General features: G+C 37.6%; 1 long non-coding RNA gene across 1 annotated transcript; it reads right to left on the reverse strand.

Moving 5' to 3' along the window:
* Nucleotides 1-7,320: 7,320 nt before the first annotated feature.
* Nucleotides 7,321-10,531, reverse strand: LOC139160601 (uncharacterized). Its single transcript, XR_011557973.1, has 2 exons — nt 9,322-10,531; nt 7,321-7,894 (listed from the first exon to the last, which is right to left on the reverse strand). It is a non-coding gene; the product is annotated as an uncharacterized lncRNA (long non-coding RNA).
* Nucleotides 10,532-16,915: the final 6,384 nt, after the last annotated feature.

A 16,915-nucleotide genomic window follows, 5' to 3' on the forward strand; every position in this document is an offset into this window, starting at 1 on the left:
TATTTATAGAAGGACCATCTTGCTGAAGTTCCTCTCTCCAGTATAGGTCAACTGTGAACATAGCACAAGCTTTCCACAAACACGTTTTGCTAGATTCAGCACTCACAGGCCTGATTCATGACAGGAATGAACTCGTATTTTTTGTATACGATACCAATATATCTGTCCAAGCATAGTTGTGACTATACAGTGCTGAGCACAAATCAAGTAGCTAGACCATGGCCTTCACTAGGGGTATTTAATTTTTTTTAAAAAATTGGGAATCGTATATCAACTTATCACAAATGTCTCCAATGAAACTAGGGTCGTATTCAAAACCGATCTTGCACCAGCAAAAATCCACTGCTTCAGCAGTTTTAAATGAAGGATGCATCTTCTTGACTAAAGTATGTAATGCTTCTGCTTCAGAATCAATGATGTCTAGATCAGTGTTTCTCAATCTCGGTGATTTTTAAGATGTGTGGACTTCAACTCCCAGAATTCCTCAGTATCACACTGGCTGGGGAATTCTGGGAATTGAGAAGTCCATACTTCTTAAAGTTCCTAAGTTTGATGGTCTAGATCAGAGGAGTCAAAGTCAAGTCATCACAGCATGGGCCAGGAGTTTGACAGCAAGTAAATAGTTGGTGGATGCCAAAAATATTTTTTCAACGCACACCAAATGATGCTGAAATGCTGTATATTTGGTGCACAAGATCTGTCACTTCCATTCATTTAACGAAGAACTAGCTATCACACCATAAATTCCTCCAGGTTATGAGTGATCCTGTTTCTTCATGCTATTTTAAATTATGATATACCACTCTCTTCTTCATTAAATCCTTTCCATCCTCAAGGAGATTTTTATTTCAAATTGCTAATTTTCTGTCTTACATATAGGCAGCTATGCATATAGAAGTGAAATATTTTTCACATGTTACTCTTCTTGTTTGTCCCTAGGGCAAAAACGCAGTTAGGATTTCTCCATAATAGCTCAACATAAGTTAAATTTTCAGATACAAGGTGTTCTTGTAGTTGTAGTTGTAGTTGTAGTTGTTGTTGTTGTTGTTGTTGTTGTTGTTATTATTATTATTAATTGGATTTGGATTACCAAATATCCCCATGTTCAAAGGCTACTAATTATCCTATGGAGTCAGATATTGTATGGAAACAAATGTACAGTTTATACGTAACTTGTAAAAAGTAAAATATTTCCTAGAAAATCTTAATTTTAAGCACAATTTAGGACTGGCTAAGAACTGATAAAGTTCTCAAACATTGTTTTTTTAAAGGTTAAAACTCATATACTATTTTCTGGATATCTGTGGATTGAAATAATTGTTTTAAAGGTATAGGCTTACCAAATTCTGCAAGTTAATGGTGAACAGGGCTAGTGCTACAAAATTGTTTGATTTTCAAAGGCAAACATTGAACATTGAAATACGAAACACCAAACTTTAGATTATAAAAAACATTGCCAAGGTTGAGATTGTGAACATATTAAAACTACGGTACATGTCTATTGAGATTCTCAGTCATCCAGATCATGGTTGTCCCAAAGGTGCTTTTCCAAGAGGCTTTCTGCTTTCTCTTTGAAGATGTTTCGCTTCTAAACCAAGAAGCTTCTTTGAAAAAGCACTTTGGGACAATATTGAAATTATGGTGAAGGATATCTTTTGCCAACGAAATAAATGTGCTTCCCACATTTCATCTGTTTCACTGAGACAGTTTCACAGAAGGGGAGTTTGTATATAACCATCTCAGAATTGAGGAGGATTTTTCTCTCCCTCTCAATAACCCTGAGGGCTTATTCAGACAGGCCTCGGATTACTTATTACCACATGTTGTAAACAATTTACCAACTCCCTTAATTTAATAGTGCAAGAGTCAGTATTTAACTGCCCCGTCTTCTCTGAAGATCAAAGACATCAATAAAGTAAGATCAGCCAAGAATGTTAATACTTACTGCAATCTCTGTAACCTGGATATTTGACTATCTGCATGAAACATTCTGGGAGATTTTGAGGTCATTCTCTGTTTTTTAGAACAATTTAGAGCACATATTTTGCTTTCAAAAGGGAAAAAACCAATCCAATGCAAATATATTTGTTTACGCCTCTTTTTGGTGTCCTAGCTTAAGAACCTCAGTTTAAGAATGCTGTAATAAATTATCGAATGTGCCACAATGTGTGTTGATGTTAGTTATAACTGATAGACCTTTTTAAAAAGGGTGTGTGTGTTTGGCACTGAAACAAAAATGTTTGTAAATATTTGAAATGTAAACAAATGCAGGTCTCATAGAATAGAATAGAATAGAACAGAACAGAATATAATTCTTTATTGGCCAAGTGTGATTAGACACACAAGGAATTTGTCTTTGGTGCATATGCTCTCAGTGTACATAATATAAATTGTAAGAATACAAGCAACAAGTTACAGTCATACAGTCATAGGTGGGAGGAGATGGGTGATAGGAATGATGAGAAGACTAATGTGAATAATTTGGCAGTGATGAGGGAATCATTTATTTGTTTAGCAGAGTGATGGTGTTCGAGAAAAAACTGTTCTTGTGTCTAGTTGTCTTGGTGTAGTGATTTATAGTGTTGTTTTGAGGGTAGAAGTTGAAACAATTTGTGTCCAGGATTACATACAATAAACCACAACATTCATAGAAAATATTAGAACTTAGGCTTCATAGCCTAGGGCTACTCTTTAACTTATGATCATAATTGAGTCACAGATTTCTGTTACTAAGTAAGATACTTGTTAAGTGATTTTTACCCCATTTTTACAACCTTTCTTGTCACCACTAAGTGAATCATTGCAGTTGTTAAGTGAATCTTGCTTCCTAATTGACTTTGCCTGCAGAAGGCTGCAAAAGAGTCACATGACCTTGGGCCACTTTAATTATTATAAATATGAGTCAGTTGCAAAGCATCTGACCTGATCATGTGATAATGAGGATACTACAATGGTCCTAAGTGTTAAAAATGGTCATTGCTCAATTTTTTCAGTGCCATTTCAGTGCTGACTTCAAACAGCCACTAAATGAACTGTTGTAAGTCGAGGACTATCTGTAGCAGAAAGTTAATGTATATCTTGTTAACAAGGATTTTTTGGGCTTTTACTTAGAATTGCACATTTGCAGATCATATAAATGGAGTTCTCAAAGGTGTTTAAATTGATGTCTGCAAGGAGTTATTTTTTTCTTCCTAGTGGGAATTACACCGAGTACTTGATTACACTGCAATTCAACCGTTGTCATAAAATTGGCGCCCAAAATGTTCAACCTAGTGGAGTGCCAGGATTTTTTTTTAAAAAAAAATCTCTATGTACTATTTGCCATCAACTTTAGTGCAACATGACCCAGTCTTCCTTTGCACAATGCTTTCCAGATGTGATCCAGTTTCTGCTTCCAGCCCTGACATGATCGTCTTCTATGGCAGTGTTTCCCAACCTTGGCAACTTGAAGATATTTGGACTTCAACTCCCAGAATTCCCCAGCCAGCATTCGCTGGCTGGGGAATTCTGGGAGTTGAAGTCCAAATATCTTCAAGTTGCCAAGGTTGGGAAACACTGTTCTATGGTTTCAGAATTTTGAATGATTTCAATGTTTATAATTTTGGATTTTATCATCTTACTTTATTTTATCCAATTTGGGAACTTTCAACAGAAAGTTGATTACATATATGCACTTGCGCACCAAGAGATGTTCAAGAAAGAAAATGTTTCAATGTGTTACATTAGCTATACAGTGGAACCCCGACATAAGAGCTGCTCTACTTAAGAGCAACTCGAGATAAGAGCTGGGAGGGGAGAGATATTTTTGTTCTACTTACAAGCCCAAATTCGAGATACAAGCGCCAAGGAGCTGTCTCCTGAAGCCAAACGCTAACTTCCGCGTTCGGCTTCAGGAGACAGCTGCGAAGCGGCGCGCGTGTTTTAAAAGGTTGCAGCCGGCCTGGGGGGCTCGGGGGGGTGCTTGCAGCTTTCTTTCTTGCTCTTTTTCTTTCTCTCTTTTACCTTCCCTTCCTCTATTTCTTCTTTTCTTTCTCCTTCCCACCTTCTTCCCTCCCTCCCTCCCTTCACTCATTCCTCTCTTACTCTCCCCTTTCATAAGTTTCCTTCCTTCCTTCCTCTGTTCCTGTCCCTTCCCCCTTTCTTTCTTTCTTTCTTTCTTTCTTTCTTGCTTTCTTTCTTGCTCTTTTTCTTTCTCTCTTTTACCTTCCCTTCCTCTATTTCTTCTTTTCTTTCTCCTTCCCACCTTCTTCCCTCCCTCCCTCCCTTCACTCATTCCTCTCTTACTCTCCCCTTTCATAAGTTTCCTTGCTTCCTTCCTCTGTTCCTGTCCCTTCCCTCTTTCCTTCCTTCCTTCCCACCCTCCGTCCATTCATTCACCCATTCCTCTCTTGATCGCTTAAAGCCGGTCCCTGGTGCAAAAAGGGTTGGGGACCTCTGTCCTACAGGATTGGGTGGCAGAGAAGTTGAACATATGTAAATTTAAAAGTTTAAGAAAGTTTATAAGTTAAGTGAAAGAAACTTCATTATTCATTTATATGTACATGTACATTTCTTCATTAAAAACATGTCTTTCTGCATAATTTAGACTAACTTTGTGAGTTTTTTGAGGGCTGGAACCAATTAAAATTATTTACATTAATTCCTATGGGGAAAAGTCGTTCGAGATAAGAGCTGCTCGACTTAAGAGCCCAGGTCCGGAACGAATTAAACTCGTATCTCGAGGTACCACTGTAGTTGACTGAGAATCATTACATGTAATCGCTATTCTTACTCCTCTTCAGATTCTTTTCTAAGTCATCCTAAAATTACAACAATTAACAGTTGCTTCAGTATCTTTTTATGTTTTGTTTTTTCTGCCAGAGGGATTTTTTTTGGGGGATTGTAGCTTCCTTATTGATATGCGTAGTTCGTTTTTCTTGGTTATGGTGGTTATTAGTGGTACGTGTAGTCTGATAGTTCTTTTGACTTCGAGCAAGAAGATGTTATAGAGATTATCGGTAGTGTTACAGGCAGAAAATAAAGTTTGCCAGTCAAGAGTTGAGAGATTAGTGTCTATTAGTTCATAGTTGGCTTTTTAAAAGTTGTACTTGGGTGTCCCATTATTAAGGTGATTCTTGCAATGGTGTACATTGAGGCTGAAGTCTATCATGCTGTGGTCGCTGTTGGAAAAGGGTTCTTTTATTTGTAGTCCATAAATTGTGCTTTTGCTGTTGGAGAATATTAAGTTGAGGCAGTTGTTGAGTCTAGCATTGTTTGTTACTAGTTGGTTGAGTCCTAGACAGTGTTGTATAGGGTTGTATGGATGGGTTCACTTGTGGATTTGTTTAGGCTCCAGTTAATATGAGGTAGACTGAGGTCTCCAAGAAAGTTAAGGAGATATGGGCAGGCTGCCCACGTTAGCGCTAAGGTTAATTTGTTCGCATGTATGATGTCATAGTCTGGGACTCTGTAATAAAGTAGGAAGCAAAGTGTGGTATTTAAGGATAAATCACAATGGTTTTGGGAAGGATGAGATCATGTGTAACTTGGATATTTTTTAGGTTTAGTGTCTTTTTGTAGAATATAGCTACTCCAACTCCTCTGCAGGTTTCACGGTCGGACTGGAAGACAAGGTAGTTTCTTGCTGTGTTGATGGAGTTAGGGAGGGATGCATTTAGCCATGCTTTGCAGACAAAAATAATGCCAAAGGTGTGTTTACTAATAGGAGGAATTCAGAGTTTGCTAATTACACTTCTTGCATTGATTAGTTTGCATTTTGAGCTTAGTATTGGAAGTAAGGGGCACACTTTCCTAGTCTTGGTTGGTGGTGTGTGGTGATTTGTTGTTGGGGGATGTTGTGTTGGATGTTGTGGGATGGATTGCGGATCTTGTTTTTGATGCATTCAGCACAGTAATAAGTTTGTTTCGCCTAGATCCTGTCGCCTTTTGAGTTCTGCACGGAGTTTATGGGAGCGGATGAGTTGTAATAGAGATAGATCCGGTCTGGATCTAAATTTGTTGTGATTGGTATTGTTTCTGGCAATGGAGTTTTTAGTATAAATAAATTGTCGTTTGCTGGACTCGTTTTTACACACTACTTGGCAGAATCAGGGGGCCACCAAGCTGTTGTTATTCTTGTGGTCAGGGACATCTCTGGAAATTTTGATGATATCTTCAGGGGTAATGGTTTGTATATGATGGTTGCTGATGTTGTTGTGTACTTTTGTGATATCAGACTCATCGTTTTCTTCTAGTCCAAATAGGATTGCATTATGATGTTTTTGCTCGTGCCCGATGGCGTCTTTGACTATATATGTAAGAAATCATTATATTCTACAGAAATGCATAAAATAAAGGATGAAAGTCTCCTTGAATGCATTAGTAAAAGGAAAAAAAGAATGACATTGCCAAAGGTGTATACTATAGGTCACCCAACCAAGCAGAAGAAACAGATGAATTTTTGGGAAGTCGTTTAGCTAAGGTGTGCAGGAAACACAACACAGCAGTAATGGGGGGACTTAACTATCCTGGCACTAACTGAGAGACAAACTCTGCAACAAGTCGGAGTATGTTTCCTGCACACCTTACCCGATTAGCAAAGAGTTCAACTTACAACAGTTCATTTAATGACTGTTCAAAGTTATAACGGCACTGAAAAAGTTGCTTAAGACCATTTTTCATAGTTATGACAATTGCAGCATCCCCATGTCATTTACATTCGGATGCTTGCCAACTGGTTCATATTTACGATAGTTGCAGTGAATTGAGGTCAATGTGAACAGCTTTTGCAACCTTCTGATGAGCAAAGTCAATGAGGAAGCCAGATTCACTTAACAGCCGTGTTACTAACTTAATAAGGACAGTGATTCACTTAAGAAATGTGGCAAGAAGTTATGAAATGGGGCAAAACTCACTTAACAATTTTTTCACTTAGCAACATAAATTTGGGGATCAATTGTAGTCATAAGTTGTGGACTACCTGTATTTTCTGTGCTTGATTGGGTAGCCTGTAGTCTCTACCTACTGAGAGCTAATCAAACCATATCCTGGCCAAGGAGTCTGTCAGAAATGTAATCCTTTTCTGCTAAATTCCCCTGCAGCCTCACTTGACTGTGCAGGAATTTCATGGTGTACTTGGGTGGCTTTGTGCAAGTAACTTTAAAACTACTTGGGAGTTATCTCATAGAGTACACCACTTTATTTCATTCAAAGGAACTGAAGAAATTCAGAGAGGATGAAAGCAAGAGGCTGGAGTAAAACTGAGGCTTTTGTAATCAATAAGGTTGGATGGACTTGCAATTCAACTTTTTCAATTGATAAAGACTTTATTCAAAATGTTAATGAAATAATTCAATTCAATCTTTATTGACAATGCACATATGTACAATTATATTGGCTGAGCCTCCCTTTGTGTACCACCTCCCAAATAAATACATATCAACAACTCAGTGAAAGAAAGAAAATCCCTAACCCAATAAAATATACTGACAACACACAATCCTCTATACAAATATGTGGGTAACATTACAGTATAATACAGTACATAGCACCAATACAAACATATTGTGCCAGTCCTGCAAGTCTATCATACTACATACTTATGATGTTGAGTTGCCTTCAGGAATCTGACATCCCATGGATAGAAGAATTTGATGTGATGTGCACAGCAAGAGCGAAAAGCCACTGAATGAAAGTGTTGTTTTTACACTTTAATACTGACTCAGAGATAGCCTAATAAGCTCCCATATATATATCCGTGTTTCCTTCCAGACTCTTATAGTAGCATGCTGGCACTCAAGCATCTTAAAAATAAGGATGCAATGTTTTCTGGAGACTTAGTTTGGATGGAACACTTATCCCAAAGAACTTATTTCTTCTTTCAGAATCTTTGCATCATAAAATTCCATTAAGCAATCTAGGAATCAAAGAAAAGGTTTAAAAATGAGATTAATTTATCACATACTTTTGGTTAGAAGTTTTTATATAATTCTCTGCTTATGTTTGATAATTTATCACAAATACTTTCCTCCAAGAACCATAATTTTTGGCTGTAAATTCTCTCTTTAATACATTAGGGACTGAATTTTTTAACCTTCATCTGCAAATAACATTAATATTACTACAGTGTGCAATTTGACCACTCTTACTTTTTAGGGCTGTACAAACCATTAAAAGAGGTGCTATACAAAGCAGTTTAGCACCTATGAAGCATCTGTCTGAAATATTTAAGCAGTCACCACATGTGGAAGAAACAGTCAGATGCCTCTGTGTAGGCACAGACAATTTTGTTAGCAATTCTAGTGGAAGTGTTCTTGTCTTTTGAAGCAGTTGCCTGAGTCTCACGAAGGATGTGGCTGATTTAATCTTCATGAGCTTTGATGTGCTTTGTGAAGGACTAGTTCTGAATGCTTTGCATACCTATATTTTCCTGAAGTATGCAAATATAATAACTAATAGCTAGATACCCATGCTTTGCAATGAAACTATGTGATCAGGCTTGATAAATTGACAGTTAAAGCTTGAACGTTAACGAGTAGTTATGGTCTTCCCTCTCCCCTTCTCTCCCTCAGGCTTGCCTCACAGAAACCGCTCCTATCTTATCCCTTTCTCTCCCTTTCAGGTGGGGAGCGGGGAGTAGAATGTCTAACTCCTTAGTATCAGAGTGCGTGGATAATAATATAAGAAATACTATTGATCAGAGGTTCCTTTTAAAAATCCTTTCTTAGCGAGCACCTAGAAGCCAAGAGGAACATACACTCCAAGTTTCAAGTTTGTAGGCTTTATGGTTCTGGAGATTTCATGATGATGTGTGAATGGCATTTGGTTTATATATAGAGAGAGATTAAAGCAGCTAAATGGATTCAAATGAAAATGACTGGAGCTTTAGCTAAGCTATAAATTCTAGGCACATTTATGTAATAAGCCCACGTTTGTAAGATAAGTTCCCACTGGGCAAATATATACAATATTCAAAGCCAAAACCAATCAGGTTTTCTTACTCTAGTGAACCAATATGGAATGAATATCCTTTATTCTCAGGCAAAGGCAACCATATTTAATTAATATAGTAATATAATAATATAATTTAATATAATATATAAAATATTATTTTATAGATCTGGCTATTCTGATTCAAATTGAATCAAGTACTTTTGCCTGAGAATAAAGGTTATTCAATTCCATATTGATTTACAGTTACAATCAGAAGTATCACAAAAGCAATTTGGGTGATGCTTCCCACTGTCACAGCCACTAATTTTCTTAATATAAATAATAAATAAATTAAAAAACCAAATGCTCCAGGTACAGCATTAGGCCTTTTACCACTTGAGATGTCCTTGCCTTCAAAATATTTGTAAAGCCACTTCTCATAAACATTTGTTCTTGTGGAATCTCTTTTTGCTCAATTCATTCAATATGGATATTAATTCTTGGGCACCCCTTACAAGGAAAGTCTAAAATCCAGAAGAACATTATAAATACGTTAGTTATAACATGATTTAATGTCAGTTATTTGTAAAATTAAAGGCAAACGTATTTAACAATCTTTAAAAACTGATTCAAGTTTGGATTTTTTAAAAACTCTAATTTGAATCTAATTTTTTAAAAATCACACCAATCACATGAGGTGGATCAAAAAGAGAAGCTGGAGCAGCCTGGTAAGTAGAGAGAGAAAAGCTGAGGCCTTCTATGAAGCATCTTGTCAAGCAAGTGAGTCAATATCTTTATTAGCAACAGTTGTCTGAAGCCTGATTGAAGAGGCAGCCTTGAATTATAGCCTTTTACTGGAAACAACTATTTACTCTCTGGCTCTTGTATGACAATTCATATGAATTATGCCTGTGCTCTTCTGAACTGGCTTTTGGAATCTTTGACTGATTTTGGGTTATTCTATGCACTCCAATAGGAGTAAATTGTTCAGGCATGTGTCTGTCAGAGACTATGTTTGGTTTGCATACTTGTGCTGTTATCTCTTTGGCCTTCATTAAACTAAATTTGATGGGGCATGATGGCTCAATGGTTAAAGACACTGAGCTTGTCAGAGTTAACAGAAATATTTTGATCACCAGGAGTAGCTGGGATCGAAACAACTTTATTTCTTATTTTGGATGGTTTGTTTTTTATGAAAGTCCCTCAGATGTTTTACCCAGTCTCATTCTATCATTATCTTGCTAAGGAGCCAAACATCTCATGCTAGCTTTATTAGCGTTATAGAAATCTTTTATGGAGAAGCTTCAACCAACCTTTAACGGAAGCACTCATTGGAAGCAATTTTCTAAAGCAATGTCTCCACAATATTCTCTGCTCATTCTGGCTTCCAAATATCAAAACAAAACTGGAACATTATTTTAGAAACATAGAAACATAGAAGTCTGACAGCAGAAAAAGACCTCATGGTCCATCTAGTCTGCCCTTATACTATTTTCTGTATTTTATCTTAGGATGGATATATGTTTATCCCAGGCATGTTTAAATTCAGTTACTGTGGATTTATCTACCACGTCTGCTGGAAGTTTGTTCCAAGGATCTACTACTCTTTCAGTAAAATAATATTTTCTCATGTTGCTTTTGATCTTTCCCCCAACTAACTTCAGATTGTGTCCCCTTGTTCTTGTGTTCACTTTCCTATTAAAAACACTTCCCTCCTGGACCTTATTTAACCCTTTGACATATTTAAATGTTTCGATCATGTCCCCCCTTTTCCTTCTGTCCTGCAGACTATACAGATTGAGTTCATTAAGTCTTTCCTGATACGTTTTATGCTTAAGACCTTCCACCATTCTTGTAGCCCGTCTTTGGACCCGTTCAATTTTGTCAATATCTTTTTGTAGGTGAGGTCTCCAGAACTGAACACAGTATTCCAAATGTGGTCTCACCAGCATTCTATATAGCAGGATCATAATCTCCCTCTTCCTGCTTGTTATACCTCTAGCTATGCAGCCAAGCATCGTACTTGCTTTCCCTACCGCCTGACTGTGTCAGCCAAACCTTTTTGAATGGCAATTGGACTAAATTGGCTTCACTGTAGAAAACACCTCATTTTGGGAGAGATTAGCTACTTCATTCAAGTGTAATACACCAAATAGCAAGAATAAGCAAAGCTGTATCTGCTGGTCAAAATAAAATTCTAAAACAAATGGAAACCATGAACATCATCGTGCTGTTTTCCTATCTCCCTTGCAAAAAACAAACAAGGCCATCAATTGTGGGGTTTTTTGGTTGAATCCTGTAAACCTGTCATAAAACAGGGAAATTTCAGAATTATATAGTCTTCAACACAGAGAATTCCTATCCATTCTGCCTTAACTTTTTGGGCAATGAAAGCATAAACATAATAAGAAACCCAAACCTGGCAAACAGTTGCCAGGTTATTCAATCTGATTTTTGTGTCTGGAAATGGTAATCTGAAATACTGCATAACTCTTTTAAAAGAAAAAGAGGCATCAACAAGGAATGCATTACTTTTAAAGAAACTAAAGGCAGTTCTCAATTTATGATGTGTAACAATTCAAAGTAACAGTGGCCTCTGAAACAGTGGTATATGACCACTGCCACAGTGTCGCTTCATATCACGTGATTGCAATTGGGTTGTTTGGCACCTGCTAGCATTTTTACAACAGCATTTTGTGGTCATGTGATTGCATTCTTTTGGTCTAGAACAGCAATTTTCTAATCAAGTGTATTGTTTCTTTTATGCTCTATTCTTTCTTCAGAAAATGTATTTTAAAAAAACAAAAAAACAAAACAAAACCCTATATTTGATACAGATATACCATCACTTCATCCACTGCACTCTGTATGGAAGAAATTTTTTGAAACAATATGAAACTGTGACAAAGAATATATTTTTTAAGATCTGTTACTAATTTTTAAACATGACTTATTTCTCCTTCACTGATTTAAGCACCTGTTTTGTGGATCAAAAGCAAAGCTTCAGATTTGTTTACTAGCGTGCTTTCCTTGAACTAACATTCTGTTTTTGCATATTCAGAACATACACACATTCCACAACAGGATGTTTATTGGAGGTAGGAAATATACATTCCATCACAATTCTGTAATCAACTGTCACAGGGAAATTTTGCTTGAGTGCGAGTGACATCACTACCACAGCATCAACAGGAAGAAGAGGAAGTGTTTTCGTGTTTATGCAGATCTGGCACAGGGCTTGGGCATAAAAAAGAGAGTAAAATATACATATCGTTTGGCATTGCAGATTTCTCATAAGCCAGTACAGTATTATTTCTTAAATACCAGCCAGCACTATTTCCAGCATTGAGTTATTAATGCAGTCACTGAGTTATTCCATTTGTGGTTCTCCAAACAGAAGGAAATATATATATATATTTGTCAAATCTGCACAGCATGGCTTTAAAGAAAAAAATAGTTGTGTCATTTGTGTATTAATGGATTGTATGGCGAACCTATGGCACAGGCGCCACAGTTGGCATGCAGAGCCATATCTGCTGGCACATGAACTGTTGCCCTAGCTCAGCTCCAACATGCATGTGTGTGCTGGCCAGCTGATTTTTGGCTCACACAGATGCTCTGGGAGGGCATTATTGGCTTCCAGAGAGTTTCCTGGGGGATGGGGGAAGCCGTTTTTACCCTCCCCCAGCTCCAGGGAAGCCTTTGGAGCCTGGGGAGGGCAAAACAAATCTAAGTAATTAATAAATAAATAAATAAATAAATAAAAACACGAGCCTACTGGGCCTAGTAGAAGTTGGGAAACAGGCCGTTTCTGGCCTCCAGAAGGCTTCCGGGAGGCTGGGGAAGCTGTTTTCGCCATCCCCAGGCATTGAATTATGGGTGTGGGCACTCGCACATGTACAATAGTGCACATAAATGCTCTTTTGGCACCCAGGGAAAAAAAGGTTTGCCATCACTGGTATAGAAGATTAATATTCAGAAAAATTAAATTAAATAGATAAGGAAAAAATACTGTACCATTGAATTCCTTTGTAGCTACAGATGTAAGAGAAAAGAAGAAAAAGAATAATGCAGATAAAATCATGCATGAAATCAACACCATGTATTTTATAGTATACATGACTTCTACAATTTTGAGGCATGTAGGATATAAAACTGATTAAAAAAAAGGGCAACAAGTATGATGAAGGAAATGGAGCACCTTCCTTATGAAACCAGGTTGCAATGCCTTGGTCTCTTCAGCCTTGAAAGACGGCGTTTAAGGGGTGACTTGATCGAAGTGTATAAAATCATGCATGGTATAGAAAAGGTGGATAGAGAAAAATTCTTTTCTTTATCACACAATACTAGGACGAGGAGACACCCCTTAAAGCTCATAGATAAGAAAGCGAGGACAAATAAAGGGAAATATTTCTTCACCCAGAGGGTCGTTGGTTTATGGAATTCACTTCCAGAAGAGGTTGTGACAGCTGTTAGCCTTGATAGCTTCAAGGCAGGATTAGACAGATTAATGGATGCCAAGTGTATCGGTGGTTACTGAAACGGATGTCCATGTGCCGCCTCTATTTTGGTTGAGGCAGGCAGGATTCCCTTGAGTACCATTTGTTGGAGGTCAAGGGAAAGGGAGGGTTTTGCCTTCTCTTTCTACTCAAGATTCCCATGTACAATTGGTGGGCCACTGTGTGACACAGAATGCTGGACTTGATGGGCTTTGGCCTGATTCAGCATGGCTCTTCTTATGTTCTTATGTGTTCAACTGTTTTGGTTCATTCATCTGTAAGACAACTCTATTTTGCTTTATTGACATTAATGAAATAGATGTTAACATTAAGATAGATATCTTACATGGGAAACCTAAAATGTGTTTGGTTCAGTGATTACTTAAGCTGATGATACCAATTTGCCTGGCTATAATAAATGCTATGTAGTTCACTTTCTAGATCAAAGTACTGTAAATCTAATTAGGATTGAAATATTTTGCATTTTTCAGGGCATTAACCAAGATAATCTTGCAGCACAATGAAAGTATTGTAGGATTTATTATAGCAAAAACATTCATATTAAGCTAAGTTACAATTAACAAGGTGAGGGTGGAGTAGAAGATGGGGTAAACTATGTTTATGATTGGGAAGAGCACTAAATCAGATTGAAAACCAAGCATACATTTCTTTTGGAGCATAAAAACAAAAACAATTACGGTAATTTGAAAAGTAAAATGATATTCTATTTATTTTCTTTCAAAATATGCAATGGTAATTTTTTACTAAGATATATTTATTTATAATTCTTATGTCCTGTGTCTCAGCAAGATAAGATCCCACATCTTTTACAGGGGATTTTACTGAAACTGATGGATTTACAGTACTTTCAAATATTTGCAGAATCAGTTGTATCAAAAATTGATTTCAAAAATTGATACAATAGCTACTTTACATTAGTACAAAGTTTTCTGTGAGATGGGGCAGCTGTATAAACAAACAAACAAACAAACAAACAAACAAACAAACAAACAAACAAACAAACAAGAAAACCAAATAAATTTGCACAAAGAGAATTACCTGAGAAAAATACCACTTGTAAAAAAAGAAGCCATTTTAATCCGTCTTTCAAAACACATTGAATATGTCCAAGAGCATTTTGCCTGATGGTCAGATATCTATTATAATCCAATCAACTGCAAGTCCAGAACACAAATATTTAGAAACATAATACATCCCTGGTACATGCAATGACAATTTTTTTCTCATGAAAAACAAGTGCTGAAGTGAAGAACTGAGCTTTTCAGATATAAAGTAAAATAACATTTCCAAAATCACATTAATTATTAATCTGCTATTCAATCCACTTCACTAAGGCCAAGACTGCCAATTCATTTCGATATAATATAGAACAAGATGGTTCTATAAATTGTTATTGTATATTGTAAATTATTATATATTGTATTATGATGTATGTATGTATGTATGTATGTATGTATGTATGTATGTATGTATGGATGGATGGATGGATAGATAGATAGATAGATAGATAGATAGATAGATAGATAGATAGATAGATAGATAGATAGATAGATAGGTGTTTTACAAAATATGCTTTTAATAGCTGAATTAGAAAGAGGGTATTTTTAAAATTTAAAATATCAAATTAGTTACCGTATTTTTCGGAGTATAAGATGCACTGGAATATGAGACGCACATTAGTTTTTTGGGAGGAAAATAGAGAAAAGAATCTGCTTACCAGATATTCATCTGGCTAGCATCCTTAGTCTGTTCAGCTTCAGCACATTATTTTATCCTCTGGTTAAGGGCTTAAAAATTTATTCTGAGAGAGTAACAATGAAAGAACTTGCAAGTGGAAGTGATGTGCCGGTGCCTGGAGGCTGTTGGGGCCTGGATGGGTGTCAACAGACTCAAACTGAACCCGGATAAGACAGAGTGGCTGTGGGTTCTGCCTCCCAAGGACAATCCCATCTGTCCGTCCATCACCCTGGGGGGGGGAATCATTGCCCCCCTCAGAGAGGGTCCGCAACTTGGGCGTCCTCCTCGATCCACAGCTCATATTAGAGAACCATCTTTCAGCTGTGGCGAGGGGGGCGTTTGCCCAGGTTCGCCTGGTGCACCAGTTGCGGCCCTATCTGGACCGGGACTCATTGCTCACAGTCACTCATGCCCTCATCACCTCGAGGTTCGACTACTGTAATGCTCTCTACATGGGGCTACCTCTGAAAAGTGTTCGGAAACTTCAGATCGTGCAGAATGCAGCTGCGAGAGCAGTCATGGGCTTACCTAGGTATGCCCATGTTTCACCATCACTCCGCAGTCTGTATTGGCTGCCGATCAGTTTCCGGTCACAATTCAAAGTATTGGTTATGACCTTTAAAGCCCTTCATGGCATTGGACCAGAATATCTCCGAGACCGCCTCCTGCCGCACGAATCCCAGCGACCGATTAGGTCCCACAGAGTGGGCCTTCTCCAGGTCCTGTCAACTAAACAATGTCGGTTGGCGGGCTCCAGGGGAAGAGCCTTCTCTGTGGCGGCACCAGCCCTCTGGAACCAACTCCCCCCGGAGATTAGAACTGCCCCTACTTTTCCTGCCTTCCGTAAACTCCTTAAAACCCACCTTTGCCGTCAGGCATGGGGGAACTGAAACATCTCCCCCTGGGCATGTTTAATTTATATATGGTATGCTTGTGTGTACGTCTGTTAGTATATGGGGCCTTTTTTAAATCTTTAAATATTTTAAATTTGTCAGATTATTTATGATTTGTTTCCACGTGTTGTGAGCTGCCCCGAGTCTTCGGAGAAGGGCGGCATACAAATCTAAGTAATAAATAAATAAATAAATAAATAAAGCCAGTAAGAGCTGAGAACATTATTAGCACCTGGAAAGAAACAGCCTGAGCAAGTAAAGCAGTGGAAAAAACCCTGCAAAGATTTAAGGAAAACATTGGAAAACATTCTTCTTTGCTGAGAGTAACAATGAAAGAGCTTGCAAGTGGGTAAGGGCAGGGAACATCATTAACACCTGGCTAGACCTGGAAAGAAACATTTGGAGCAAGTTAGACCAATGGGAAAAAAACCTGCAAAGACTTAGGGCTTGGAAAATATTCTTTGCAGAGAGTAACAATGAAAGAGCTTGGGTACATTAATATCACCTGGTTAGGGCTGGAAAGAAACATCTGGAGCAAATAAAGCAATAAAAAAACCTACAAAGACAGGGTTTGGAATACATTCTTGGCAGAGAGTAACAATGAAAGAGCTTGCAAGCTGGTAAAAGCTGGGAACATTGTTAGCACCTAGTTAGGTCTGGAAAGGAAGGAAACTTATTCAGAGCAAGTTAGAATAATGAAAAAAACCCTGCAAAGATTTAGGGCTTGGAAAACATTCTTCACAGAGAGTAACAATGAAAGTGCTTGCAAGCTGTAAGAGCTGGGAATATCCTTAGCAGCTAGCTAGGGCTGGAAAGAAACTTACTCAGAGCAAGTTAGAGTAATGAAAAAAACCC

The sequence above is a fragment of the Erythrolamprus reginae genome, chromosome 1, assembly GCF_031021105.1.
Source record: "Erythrolamprus reginae isolate rEryReg1 chromosome 1, rEryReg1.hap1, whole genome shotgun sequence".
Classification (NCBI taxonomy): Eukaryota; Metazoa; Chordata; class Lepidosauria; order Squamata; family Dipsadidae; genus Erythrolamprus; species Erythrolamprus reginae.